The 13,647-nt window shown below is 41.4% G+C and overlaps 1 long non-coding RNA gene across 3 annotated transcripts; it reads right to left on the bottom strand.

The window, feature by feature from the left end:
• Window positions 1-4,460: 4,460 nt before the first annotated feature.
• On the bottom strand, window positions 4,461-12,609 carry LOC138372734 (uncharacterized). 3 transcript variants are annotated; one of them, XR_011230911.1, is made up of 8 exons: window positions 12,413-12,599; window positions 10,406-10,589; window positions 9,442-9,545; window positions 8,324-9,291; window positions 7,332-7,649; window positions 6,309-6,492; window positions 5,240-5,337; window positions 4,461-5,074 (listed from the first exon to the last, which is right to left on the bottom strand). It is a non-coding gene; the product is annotated as an uncharacterized lncRNA (long non-coding RNA). The 3 variants fall into 3 exon arrangements; XR_011230912.1 differs by having other exon boundaries at window positions 7,332-7,646; XR_011230910.1 differs by having other exon boundaries at window positions 7,332-9,291; window positions 12,413-12,609.
• Between the last annotated feature and the right edge of the window lie 1,038 nt (window positions 12,610-13,647).

The following is a 13,647-nucleotide window of genomic DNA, read 5'->3' as shown; positions in this document are numbered from 1 at the left end:
TATATATATATATATATATATATATATATATATTGGGGTTAGAGTTGTAATTTGCCATTGTGTAAGCACTGCTATCGCATTGTTTGGTTAAGTACCCAATAATCCACTGCACAATATGTAGTAGAACCCTGTCTATGTAGAAAATATGAGATTGTACATATGCTGGTTAGCACTGTTAAAGATCTAGTCACCTCCTATCGTTGAGTCCTCAATAATGCTGTCTATAGAAGACAGAAGAAAATTTATATATTCTAGTTAGCATTGTATAAATAAGAACCACGTCTAAGACGGAAAACAAAACACGCGCAACCTTTTAACATATAAACACGAGGAAACACACCAGGGGAAAGTGTACCCCCTTAGAGAACTGTATAATAATTAGCAGGACAAAACTACTTGATCAGTGTGACTACAGACCAGGGTTGGGTAGTGAGCTGACGAGGACGCTGCACCACAGAGCCAACACCACCACCACACACCACACCACACATGACACTCTCATCCCTCCGGCTCGTCTCCCACACCTCGGACCGGCTGTGCTCGCAAGGGGTCAAAGCCGGATACTTCCTGCTCGTCAGCCCTCGGTGAATGTTCTTCTCTCCTGCAGTAGAGGACAGCAAAATGAATCTCATATTATATTTTACTAAAACTATATTATGTTTAGAATAATAGCAACAGAAGGAATAATAATAATAATAAGTATTATTATTATTAGATAGATAATACAAATTAACACGTATGTACACTGAATGTCTCACCGAATTTCTCGGTGTATATACGTTGGGAGTTTACTGTAGTCCTGGACTATGCTCAGGACTAAAGTGTACTTGTTGGTTGTCAATATAATCTACTGTGGCGGCCTTAATACCCCTCCCGCCATTGATAGGCCTTAAACCCAAAATTAATCAATTGGTAAGTACTTAGAAATATTTCTTGTATAGAGACAAAAACAACTTTCAATAGAATATTTACTAACAAACATATTTTTTAAGAGGTTATAGAAGACCATAAGACCTAGCTGTTACTGCAGGTGAAATTAAACTGAACACATGTCTTAAACATAGAGAGGACGCAGCTGTCATTTCTTTGGACACAGTTCGAGCATTACTTAGGCTTTGACTCAAAGGTTTGATTTATAAGCTTAAGGTACTTGGTGTTGATGGAAATTTTATGTGATTCCTTGAAAGCTGCTTAAGCAAGCAAACTTTACATGTTTTCACTAAAAGTCATTCCTCCTGTGAGCTCACCGTAGATGTAAGTGTCCAACAGGAGAGTGTAACCTGACCATTGCTGTGCAACATTTACATCGCTAACATTGCAAATGATTGCACACGAGTTTACAGGCGCTAGGCAGAGGACGTAGATCACATTAATGAAAACCTCCAAATTATTTTATCCAGAGGGACGAGAGCAAATTGTTGAGGACCGAGAAAAAATCGCGAGTTATTGCAGTATCCTTGAGTCACTTATGACCACTAAGATAACAAGCAAGATTACCCTTAACCTCATGAACATCCAGCTATATAGTACTATAGTGTACTAGTACTATAGAATGCTAGTCTCTGCCTGAGTCCTGCTCATTTGTACAACGGTGTTTTCTTCAGTGTAAGGCCTACATCAGTTCGCATTTGAGCTTATGGCTTACAACAGACCGCACCCTACATCAGGTGTCCATCAGTTTAAAGTCAAAGGGATACCTACAGCTATCCATGTTCTCCAGAGGATTACAACAGTCCTTTCTTCAGGTTAGGGCCTGTAACAGAGTGTGCCTGTTTTACAGCCTTTAGTCGTTTAGGTCATAGAGTGCGGATTCTGCAACATGTTACGTCAGTGCTTACCTGTGTTTGCGGCTAGCAGTAGAGTATACCTCAGTTATGAGGTATAACAGTGCTTTCTTCGGTTGAAGCGGACCTCTTTTTTTCCTGAGTTCTTGAGAGAGACTGAAGAGGTAAGGGGATGGAGGCTTATTTACGCAGCCACAACTCGTCTTGATAGTCCTGGAATGCCCGTCGCTTCCGCAGGCGGCGCTGTACGACCTGTTTAATCTTGGGAAATACCCTGTTGACTTCTCTGTCGATGTACGATGCTCCGCGTTGATGAGATTTCCTGATACGTTTGTTACGAAGCATCGAATATCACTGCCAGGATTACAAACAACGTAGTCCCCGCTGGCAACGAAAACAGCTCTGTTTAAAACTGGCTCTGAATGGTTGGCTAACTACATCATAATAGACTTTTGTGGTGGAAAAATAACTCCGAACCGAACGTTTGGGCCACACGCTTTCTTGGAAATCAGCGACTGGACTGGTGAGCGATTTGTCAAGGTTCGAGAGTGGTTAGGGAAGTTTTGACTGGACGTCAATCCTTAACTGTTCAACTCTGTTCACCGATCAGTAATTGGGTACAATTGTTAACCGGTTGGCGGGTCGTGTTCCAGGGAAACTAGTGGGTAAGGCTTACCATGAGATATGGTAACTGTCATTATGGTAATAAGATAGGTTGCCATATCATACAGCGTGAGCTTAGATTTATCTCTAACTGGCTCAATTTTACTACATTCCTAGATATAGTGTTCGAGTGTGTGTCCCTGTCTTTGTCTACACACTTTACACTTAACTTCATCTAGATCCCTGTACAAGCCGAACTGCCAGAGATACTTGTAGCCAAGTCTTATTCGGGCTGTGACAACGTCTGTTAGTCTGCTGACTTGTTTTTATTTATAAAAGCAAGTACAAAAGGGTCAAAGAACAAAATAGCCACACACAAAATGTAACATACCATAAAAGTAAACAGGACACACAGAACAGAGAAACAATACATGAACACAAACATGATGCACATAACAAGGAAACAAAGAAAGTAATACACACAAAAACAATTGCACCAAAGGTAAACAATCGGCAGTATAGAATATAGAGATAAATGCATTGACACGTAAAAAACACAGAAAAAAAAACAGCCACACACACAAACACTATAGAAAACACATGTATACAACATAACACAAAGTGAGACAGGAAAGAACAAACAATGCACAACGGACAAGTTACAAGTTACAACATACAATTAACAAGTGACAGAGCATTGACAAAAAACGCAAACCCAGCCAAAAAGGGCCACACATAAAACCAAACACACAAACACAAACCCCGAACACACAGGAACCGGGGACAAACGCCACACACACACACACGTAACCACCCACCCCACAACCACACACCCACACACGTAACCACCCACCCCACAACCACACACACACACAGACACACGCAACCACCCACCCCACAACTACACACACAGACACAGACAAACACCGCAACACATAGGACCCAGGAGTACCCGGAACAAAGTCATCAAGAAAAATACCCAACGTGTTTCTCAGGGTACATCTCCGGCGGATACTTCTTAACATTCGCCTCCCAAATTGCTCACCGCTGCTTAGTAGGTAAGTCATCCCCATCATGCTCCGAGCGGAACATAAACGACGGAATCAGACGATCAGAGGCGAGGCAGCTGCCCCCGAGCAGAGGACAAAGAAGACGACGGGCGAGACTGAAGATGCGGTATCACCGCTGCCGACGAAGCAGGAGACACTGACGAAGAGGGCGGAGACTGGAGAGGCGGCAAGACCACCGCCGACGGGTCAGGGGGCGTGGGCACGAACCCCACCGGGCAAGCCGCCTTCTTCAGGACCACCACGAGTCCACCACGCTGACCAACACCCCCAGCAGGGGGAACCACCCCCCATGAAGAACTGACACCAACAGACGCGGGTGAGGCACCCGAAGCGTGACCGAAGGGCACCACACCGGCCCCCACCTCGACAACAGACGCCATACCAGGGTCCATACCACCCTCCGCAACCACATCAGCACCCAGTACACCAACCTTGCACTTCACAGAGGAATAGCTTACAGAAGTATCAACATCATACTCCTCAACCGCACAATCCCAATTGATTGTGCAATGTGATTTTTGCAGTCGATTAAGGCAGCGTCTGGGATTCTCTTATATGCAGGTTCGAATCCTCGTCACGGCCCATGTGGATTGGTTCATTTGATACATCACGCTATTGTGATTTCTGTGTGTAAAGAAAAGGAAACGTTTACACGTTTCGTTAGAACGCAGGCAGCCAGGCAATCGTCAAATGCTCGAGCCACTTTTTGTTGGTTCATATCTCCCACAAGGATGAAGTGTTGATATTGGTTTTGATACAGCAGTGCATCCAAAATGTGTATCCATTACGGGGGATTGCTTGAGAGAATCAACTCGAGGGGTCATTAACCGTAGTAGAAAGATTGATTCGTTCAAAACCTTCCTCTTCTTCTTATTATTATTATTATTAATTATTATTATTATTATTATTATTATTATTATTATTATTATTATTATTATTATTATTATTATTTATGTAATACTTTTCACCTTTCATTTCATAGGATTATACAAAATTTACTAACAAAGATAAGATTACATATATTTGGTAAAAGTACATATATATTGCGTACTGTCTAAATCATATGTAAAAGCTTTAAAGCCTCAAATCTTCATAACACCTTCATATATAACATTTTTGCTAAATATTTGCATTGCAGAAGAATAAAAACAAATTAAAAGAAATAGCCAAAAATATTGAATTAGATGTCATGTCTGTTGGTCCTCAGCTTTTTTTTTTTCCGCAGGGATATTCCTGCGCGGGCCCTAAGCCTCTGGCTGGCCCACTAAGTGTTGCTTGTTTCTGTTTTACTTGGGCGGAGTATGAGTATTTATGACTCGTATGGTCGCTTCAGTAAGATTTTGCCATATGTGTTTAACAACTTCTTCTGCTCTGTTGAATCTAAGTTGAAACTCAGCTGATAAGGTTCGGCCGAGTAGGTAGTGGACCAGGTCCCCAGCTGGTGCGGGTAGTTGACCAGATCCCCAGCTGGTGCGGGTAGTTGACCAGATCCCCAGCTGGTGCGGGTAGTGGTAGTGGGCGAGAATCCCAGCATGTCAAAATCTAACCGTGGTACGGGCGTGTACCAAACCATATTCTGGGTCTTCGCGTATTTCCTGGAGTTCTGAATAGCACTCCCTGTTGAAGAGGTCAAATATATATACTTTTAGTTCATAACATCTCACACTCAATTCCTGATGTAAGTAATTTGTAAATAATGTGTCTGTAAGATCATGTGTATATTTTTGATGTCAATATATAAACGTTAATGAAATTTTAAGTCCTTAACAGAGATTGCCTTACCGTATGAGATTGCTTGGCGTTCCAGCCCCCGGCGGCATATGCGAATTGGCTTGCCTCTCTGGTCACCCTTCCTGCAGGGAGCTTCCGGCCGTCACCTTCTGTAACCAACGATATGGCCTCGTTACAGCCGTCCTTAATGACAGTCAAACCACTCGTTATTAGGCAAGTTTACCGGTGATTAGAGCCGGCAAGGTTCATAATTATACTGCATGTCAATGTACAGGTAACTCGTGCCAAAATATAGATTGATCTTATCCTGCTAAAAATTCTCCATCTTGTTTAAACTGATGTTCTAAAGTCACAGATAATTGAACCCAAAAACATTAGTTATATTAGCACAGGGGATCTTAAAGTGGGGTACGAGTACCCTGGAGCTCTGGCTGGTGTGTGTATGTTTCAAGTTTGCTCTAGTGTGAATATATTCCAAGGTTGCTCTAGTCACCTGAGTCTAGTGTGTATATGTTCCAAGATACGAACATATATATATATATATATATATATATATATATATATATATATATATATATATATATATATATATATATATATATATATATATATATACTTTAGTGCAAATTGGAACTCTAACCACTATATATATATAAATATATATATATATATATATATATATATATATATATATATATATATATATATATATATATATATATATATATATATATATAGTGGTTAGAGTTCCAATTTGCTATTGTGCACTGCCATCACATTGTTTGGTTAGGTACCCAATAACCCACTGCACAATATGTAGTAGAACCCTGTCTATGTAGAACAGATGAGAATGTACATATGCTGGTTAGCACTGTTAAAGATCTTTAGTCACCTCCTATCGTTGAGTGCTCAATAATCATGTCAATAGAGGGCAGAAGAAAACGTATATATTCTAGTTAGCATTGTATAAATAAAGAACCACGTCTAGGATGGAAAACAAAACACGCGCAACCTTTTAACATATAAACACGAGAAAACACACCAGGGGAAAGTGTACCCTCGTTAGAGAACTGTATAATAATTAGCAGGACACAACTACTTGATCAGTGTGACTACAGACCAGGATTGGATAGTGAGCTGACGAGGACGCTGCACCCCAGAGCCAACACCACCACCACACACCACACCACACATGACACCCTCATCCCTCCGGCTCGTCTCCCACACCTCGGACCGGCTGTGCTGGCAAGGGGTCAAGGCCAGATACTTCCTGTTCGTCAACCCTCGGTAAATTTTTTTCCCACCTGCAGTAGAGGACAGCAAATTGAAACATAATATTATGTTTTACTAAAAATATATTATGTTTAGAATAATAGCAACAGAAGGAGTAATTATTATTATTATTATTATTATTATTATTATTATTATTATTATTATTATTATTATTATTATCATTATTATTATTATTATTATTATTATATTAGATAGATAATACAAATTAACAAAATATACACTGAATGTCTTACCAAACTTCTCGGTGTATATTTGCTGGGAGTTTACTGTAGTTCTAGACTATATTCAGAACTAAAGTATACATGTTGGTTGGTCAATATAATCTACTGTGGCGGCCTTAATACCCCTCCTGCCATTGATAAGCCTTAAACCCGAAATTAGCCAATTGGTAAGTACTTAGAAATATTTCTTGTATAGAGACAAAAAACTATAGTACTATAGAGTGCTAGTCTGTGCCCGAGTCCTGCTCATCTGTAGCACTTGAGTCTAAGTAACACTTTCTTCGGTTTAAGGCCTTCAACAGTTCGTATTTGAGCTTACGGCTTACAACAGACCGCGCCCTACATCAGGCTGCGAGCAGCCGCGTCCAACAGCCTGGTTGATCAGTCCAGCAACCAGGAGGCCTGGTCGACGACCGGGCCGCGGGGACGCTAAGCCCCGGAAGCACCTCAAGGTAAGGTGTCCACAAGTTTAAAGTCAACAAGATACCCTACAGCCGTTTATGTTATCCAGAGGATTACAACAGTGCTTTCTTCAGGTTAAGGCCTGTAACAAAGTGCGCCCATATTACGGCCTTCAGCCGTTTAGGTCATAGAGTGCGGATACTGCAACAGGTTACGTCAGTGCTTACCTATGACTGCAGTCAACGGTAGAGTATACCTCAGTTATGAAGTACAACAATGCTTTCCTCGGTTGAAGCGGACCTCTTTTTTCCTTGGAATCTTGAGAGAGACTGGTGAGGTAAGGTGATGGCGGCTTATTTACGCAGCCACAACTGGTCGTGATAGTCCTGGAATGCCCGTCGCTTCGGCAGGCGGAGCTGTACGACATGTTGGATCCTGGGAAATACTCTGTCGATGTACGATGCTCTGCGATGATGATATTTGTTGATATGTTTGTTGCGAAGCATCGAATATCATTGCCAGGATTACAAACAACGTAGTCCCTGCTGGTAGAAAAAAAAACGGCTCTGACTGGTTGGCTAACTATATCAAAATAGGATTTTGTGTTTTGGGAAACAGGAAAAAAAAATGCTTTCTTGCAAATCAGCGACTGGACTGGTGAGCGATTTGTCAAGGTTCGAGAGTGGTCAGGGAAGTTTTGGTTAGGCGTCAGTCCTTAACTGTTCGCCTCTTTTCACTCAGCAGTAATTGGGTACCTGGTTGTTAACCGGTTGGCGGGTTGTGTTCCAGGAAACTAGTGGGGTAAGGCTTACCATGAGATATGGGAAGGGAAAGCTCTGAGCCTGTTAACAGGAGTCAGCAATCGTGTGTTTCTGTACCCTCCTGTGTAAACAAAATTAAAAAAATCTATGTAGACAACCTTTTATAAAAACAAACACAAACACAAACCCCGAACACACAGGAACCGGGGACAAACGCCACACACACACACACACACACACATACACACACACACAGACACACAGACACACACACACACACACACACACACACACACACACACACACACACACACACACACACACACACACACACACACACACGCAACCACCCACCCCACAACCACCCACCCCACAACGACACACACAGACAGACACAGACAAACACCGCAACACATAGGACCCAGGAGTACCCGGAACAACGTCATCAAGAAAAATACCCAACGTGTTTCTCAGGGTACATCTCCGGCGGATACTTCTTAACATTCGCCTCCCAAAATCATACTCCTCAACCGCACAATCCCAATTGATTGTGCAATGTGATTTTTGCAGTCGATTAAGGCAGCGTCTGGGATTCTCTTATATGCAGGTTCGAATCCTCGTCACGGCCCATGTGGATTGGTTCATTTGATACATCACGCTATTGTGATTTCTGTGTGTAAAGAAAAGGAAACGTTTACACGTTTTGTTAGAACGCAGGCAGCCAGGCAATCGTCAAATGCTCGAGCCACTTTTTGTTGGTTCATATCTCCCACAAGGATGAAGTGTTGATATTGGTTTTGATACAGCAGTGCATCCAAAATGTGTATCCATTACGGGGGATTGCTTGAGAGAATGAACTCGAGGGGTCATTAACCGTAGTAGAAAGATTGATTCGTTCAAAACCTCCCTCTTCTTCTTATTATTATTATTATTAATTATTATTATTATTATTATTATTATTATTTATGTAATACTTTTCACCTTTCATTTCATAGGATTATACAAAATTTACTAACAATGATAAGATTAAATATATTTGGTAAAAGTACATATATATTTCGTACTGTCTAAATCATATGTAAAAGCTTTAAAGCCTCAAAACTTCACACCTTCATATATAACATTTTTGCTAAATATTTGCTTTGCAGAAGAATAAAAACTGAAATTAAAAGAAATAGCCAAAAATATTGAATTAGATGACATGTCTGTTGGTCCTCAGCTGATAAGGGGGTTGGGGGGGGGGGGCGGCCAAGTAGGTAGTGCACCAGATCCCCAGCTGGTGCGGGTAGTGGACCAGGTCCCCAGCTGGTGCGGGTAGTGGTAGTGGGCGAGAATCCCGGCATGTCAAAATCTAACGGTGGTACTTGCGTGTACCAAACCATATTCTGGGTCTTCGCGTATTTCCTGGAGTTCTGAATAGCACTCCCTGTTGAAGAGGTCAAATATATATACTTTTAGTTCACAACATCTCGCACTCAATTCCTGATGTAAGTAATATGTAAGATCATGTGTATATTATTGATGTCACTACATAAACATTAATGGAATTTTAGGTCCTTAACAGAGACTGCCTTACCGAATGAGATTGCTTGGCGTTCCAGCCCCCGATGGCATATTCCGGGACGAAACGGTTTTCCTCTCTGGTCACCCTTCTTGCAGGGAGTTCCCGGCCGTCACCTTCTGTAACCAACGACATGGCCACGTTACAGCCGTCCTTAATGACAGTCAAACCACTCGTTATTAGGCAAGTTTACCGGTGATTAGAGCCGGCAAGGTTCATAATTATACTGCATGTCAATGTACTGGTAACTCTTGCCAAAATATAGATTGATCTTATCCTGCCAAAAAATCTCCATCTTGTTCACACTGATGTTGTTCTAAAGTCACAGATAATTGAACCCAAAAACATTAGTTATATTAGCACGGGGGATCTTAAAGTGGGGTACGGGTACCCTGGAGCTCGCGATGGTGTGTATATTCCAAAATTGCTCTAGTGTGAATATATTCCAAGGTTGCTCTAGTCACCTGAGTCTAGTGTGTATATGTTCCAAGATACGAACATATATATATATATATATATATATATATATATATATATATATATATATATATATATATATATATATATATATATATATATATATATATATATATATAATGGTTAGAGTTACAATTTGCTACTGTGCACTGCCATCACATTGTTTGGTTAGGTACCCAATAACCCACTGCACAATATGTAGTAGAACCCTGTCTATGTAGAACAGATGAGATTGTACATATACTGGTTAGCACTGTTAAAGATCTTTAGTCACCTCCTATCGTTGAGTGCTCAATAATCATGTCAATAAAGAGAAGAAGAAAATGTATATATTCTAGTTAGCATTGTATAAATAAAGCGGCCACGTCTAAGATGGAAAACAAAACACGCGCAACCTTTTAACATATAAACACGAGAAAACACACCAGGGGAAAGTGTACCCCCTTAGAGAACTGTATAATAATTAGCTGGACAAAACTACTTGATCAGTGTGACTACAGACCAGGGTTGGGTAGTGAGCTGACGAGGACGCTGCACCACAGAGCCAACACCACCACCACACACCACACCACACATGACACCCTCATCCCTCCGGCTCGTCTCCCACACCTCGGACCGGCTGTGCTGGCAAGGGGTCAAGGCCAGATACTTCCTGTTCGTCAACCCTCGGTAAATGTTCTTCCCTCCTGCAGTAGAGGACAGCAAATTGAAACATAATATTATGTTTTACTAAAAATATATTATGTTTAGAATAATAGCAACAGATGGAATAAAAATAATAATAATAATTATTATTATTATGATTGCATTAGATAGATAATACAAATTAACAGAATATACACTGAATGTCTTACCAAACTTCTCGATGTATGTAGTCCTAGTCCTGTAGCAGGCAAACTGTAGTCCTAGACTATATTACTATGACTTAGAAATATTTCTTGTATAGAGACAAAAAAACTTTCAATAAAATATTTACTAACAAACATATTTTGTTAGAGATAATATAAGACCGTAAAACCTGGCTGTTACTGCAGGTGAAATTAAACTGAACACATGTCTTGAACGGAGAGAGGACGCGGCTGTCATTTCCTTGGACACAGTTCGAGCATTTCTTAGGCTTTGATACAAAGTCTTGATTTACAGGGATAAGCGACTTGGTGTTGATGGAAATGTTCTGTGATTCCTTGAAAACTGCTTAAGGAAGCGAACTTTACATATTTTCACTAACAGTCATTCCTTATGTGAACTCACCTTAGATTTAAGCGTCCAAAAGGAGAGGGCAAACACTGAGGTCTGATAGGAAAGAAATTACTGACTCCCAGCGACCTGAAAGTACTAGTATAAAAAGCTATGATTTGTTCAGATCTGAAACCTATATCTATGGGCAGCACAAAACGTCCACCAGGCTGTGCGACAGTGGTTGCAAGGATCAGTTTGGGCTACCGTTACCTGTCGCAGGTGGCTGCAGGTGACGGATCTCCCAGTCCTGAGCACTCCAGTTGCAAACTCTGTGAGCAGGACCTACGGCATGATCTCCCACACTACATCACCGAATGCCCAGTTATTAGACCTTTCAGACCAGTTGGCATGAGGTACCTGGAGCTTTGCAATTACTTTATTCACTCTCGTATTCTTGAAGATACGCTCATAGTGTATCCAAATTTTGTCAGTGCAGGCTACTAAACATATGCCCCTGTATGACTAACCATCCTGCGAGATGGGGACTTTTATTACCACTGCTACCTTACTCACTCATGTGTTGATGATATCCTCAAAATGCATCCGGAGTCTGCCAGTGCAAACTGCCTCTCACATGCCTCTGTATGACTAACCATCCTGTGTGATGGGGATTTTTAAGCATCATGTAGTTAGCTTTTTTGACACACTGTACTCCACTTCATATAGTCTAGGGTAGCTGCACTAATGCAGATGTACCTCATGTATTAATAAAAAAGTAACCTGATCATTGTTGTGCAACGTTTCCATAGCCAACAGTTGCTGACGAGTTTATAGGCGCTAGGCAGAGGACGTAGATCACATAAATGAAAATCTTCATATTATTTAATCCTGAGGACGAGAGCATATTGTTGAGGACCGAGAAACAATCGCGAGTTATTGCATAATCCTTCAGTCATTTATGACTACTAAGATAACAAGGAAGATTACCCTTAAACTCATGAACATCCAGCTGTATAGTACTATAGTGTACTAGTACTACAGAGTACTAGTCTGTGCCTGAGTTTTGCTCATCTGTAAGACTTGAGTTTAAGAAAGACTTTCTTCAGTTTAAGGCCTTCAACAGTTCCTATTTGAGCTTACGGCTTACAACAGACCGCGCCCTACATCAGGAGTCCACAAGTTTAAAGTCAACAAGATACCCTACAGCCATTTATGTTATCCAGAGGATTACAACAGTGCTTTCTTCAGGTTAGGGCCTGTAACAGAGTGTGCCCATTTTACAGCCGTTTAGGATACTGCGGATACTGCAACAGGTTACGTCAGTGCTTACCAATGACTACAGCCAACGGTAGAGTATACCTCAGTTATGAAGTACAACAATGCTTTCCTCGGTTGAAGCGGACCTCTTTTTTCCTTGGGATCCTGAGAGAGACTGATGAGGTACGGTGATGGAGGCTTATTTACGCAGCCACAACTGGTCGTGATAGTCCTGGAATGCCCGTCGCTTCCGCAGGCGGAGCTGTACGACATGTTGGATCTGGGGAAATACTCTGTTGGCTTTCATGTTGATGTACGATGCTCTGCGATGATGATATTTGTTGATATGTTTGTTGCGAAGCATCGAAAAATCATTGCCAGGATTACAAACAACGTAGTCCCTGCTGATAGAAAAAAAAACGGCTCTGACTGGTTGGCTAACTATATCAAAATAGGATTTTGTGTTTTGGGAAACGGGGGAAAAAAATGCTTTCTTGCAAATCAGCGACTGGACTGGTGAGCGATTTGTCAAGGTTCGAGAGTGGTCAGGGAAGTTTTGGTTAGGCGTCAGTCCTTAACTGTTCGCCTCTGTTCACTCAGCAGTAATTAGGTACCTGGTTGTTAACCGGTTGGCGGGTTGTGTTCCAGGAAACTAGTGGGGTAAGGCTTACCATGAGATATGGGAAGGGAAAACTCTGAGCCTGTTAACAGGAGTCAGCAATCGTGTGTTTCTGTACCCTCCTGTGTAAACAAAATAAAAAAAAAACTATAAGGACACCCTTTTAAAAATACACAAAGTAATGAAAATAAATAAAAAAATTAAACATAAAATAATATAGAAGAAAGTCTAAACGATGCCGTGCTCAAGCTGCTGGTAACGTAGGTGCTGTTCAAAGTGCGGTTCTAGAAGTGGGCTTTTAGAACAAACGGTGTAGAGAAGCTCCTCCTTCGTGCCACAGACAGTTGCAGTTTTAGTAAATGCCGCGACAGTCATGGGAATGAGGTTTTCTGAATTCCTGTAGGCCCACCGGTCTGATCAGCAGACCCTAACCACGTAGGGAGCCAGACCAACCTATACCATAGGCACACTGGGCACTACAGTAGACTCTCGTAGGCTTGAAAAGTTCCAAGCCACTCTTCTGTCAGCTTTACACGAACAAATTCGTAATTTGGAGGGATTTTCCGTCAGTTACTTTGATGCTTCGTCACCGACTTCTTTCTTAATCTCAGTTAACATTATTTGTATACTTAAGAAACGTGGATTACTCAGGCAAGTAATACAAGAGAAACGCTTCTTGATGACCCCAC

This window comes from Procambarus clarkii, chromosome 39, assembly GCF_040958095.1.
Source record: "Procambarus clarkii isolate CNS0578487 chromosome 39, FALCON_Pclarkii_2.0, whole genome shotgun sequence".
NCBI classification, from domain to species: Eukaryota; Metazoa; Arthropoda; class Malacostraca; order Decapoda; family Cambaridae; genus Procambarus; species Procambarus clarkii.
Note: the sequence above shows the minus strand (reverse complement) of the source record. Positions and strands in the feature narration are given on the sequence as shown.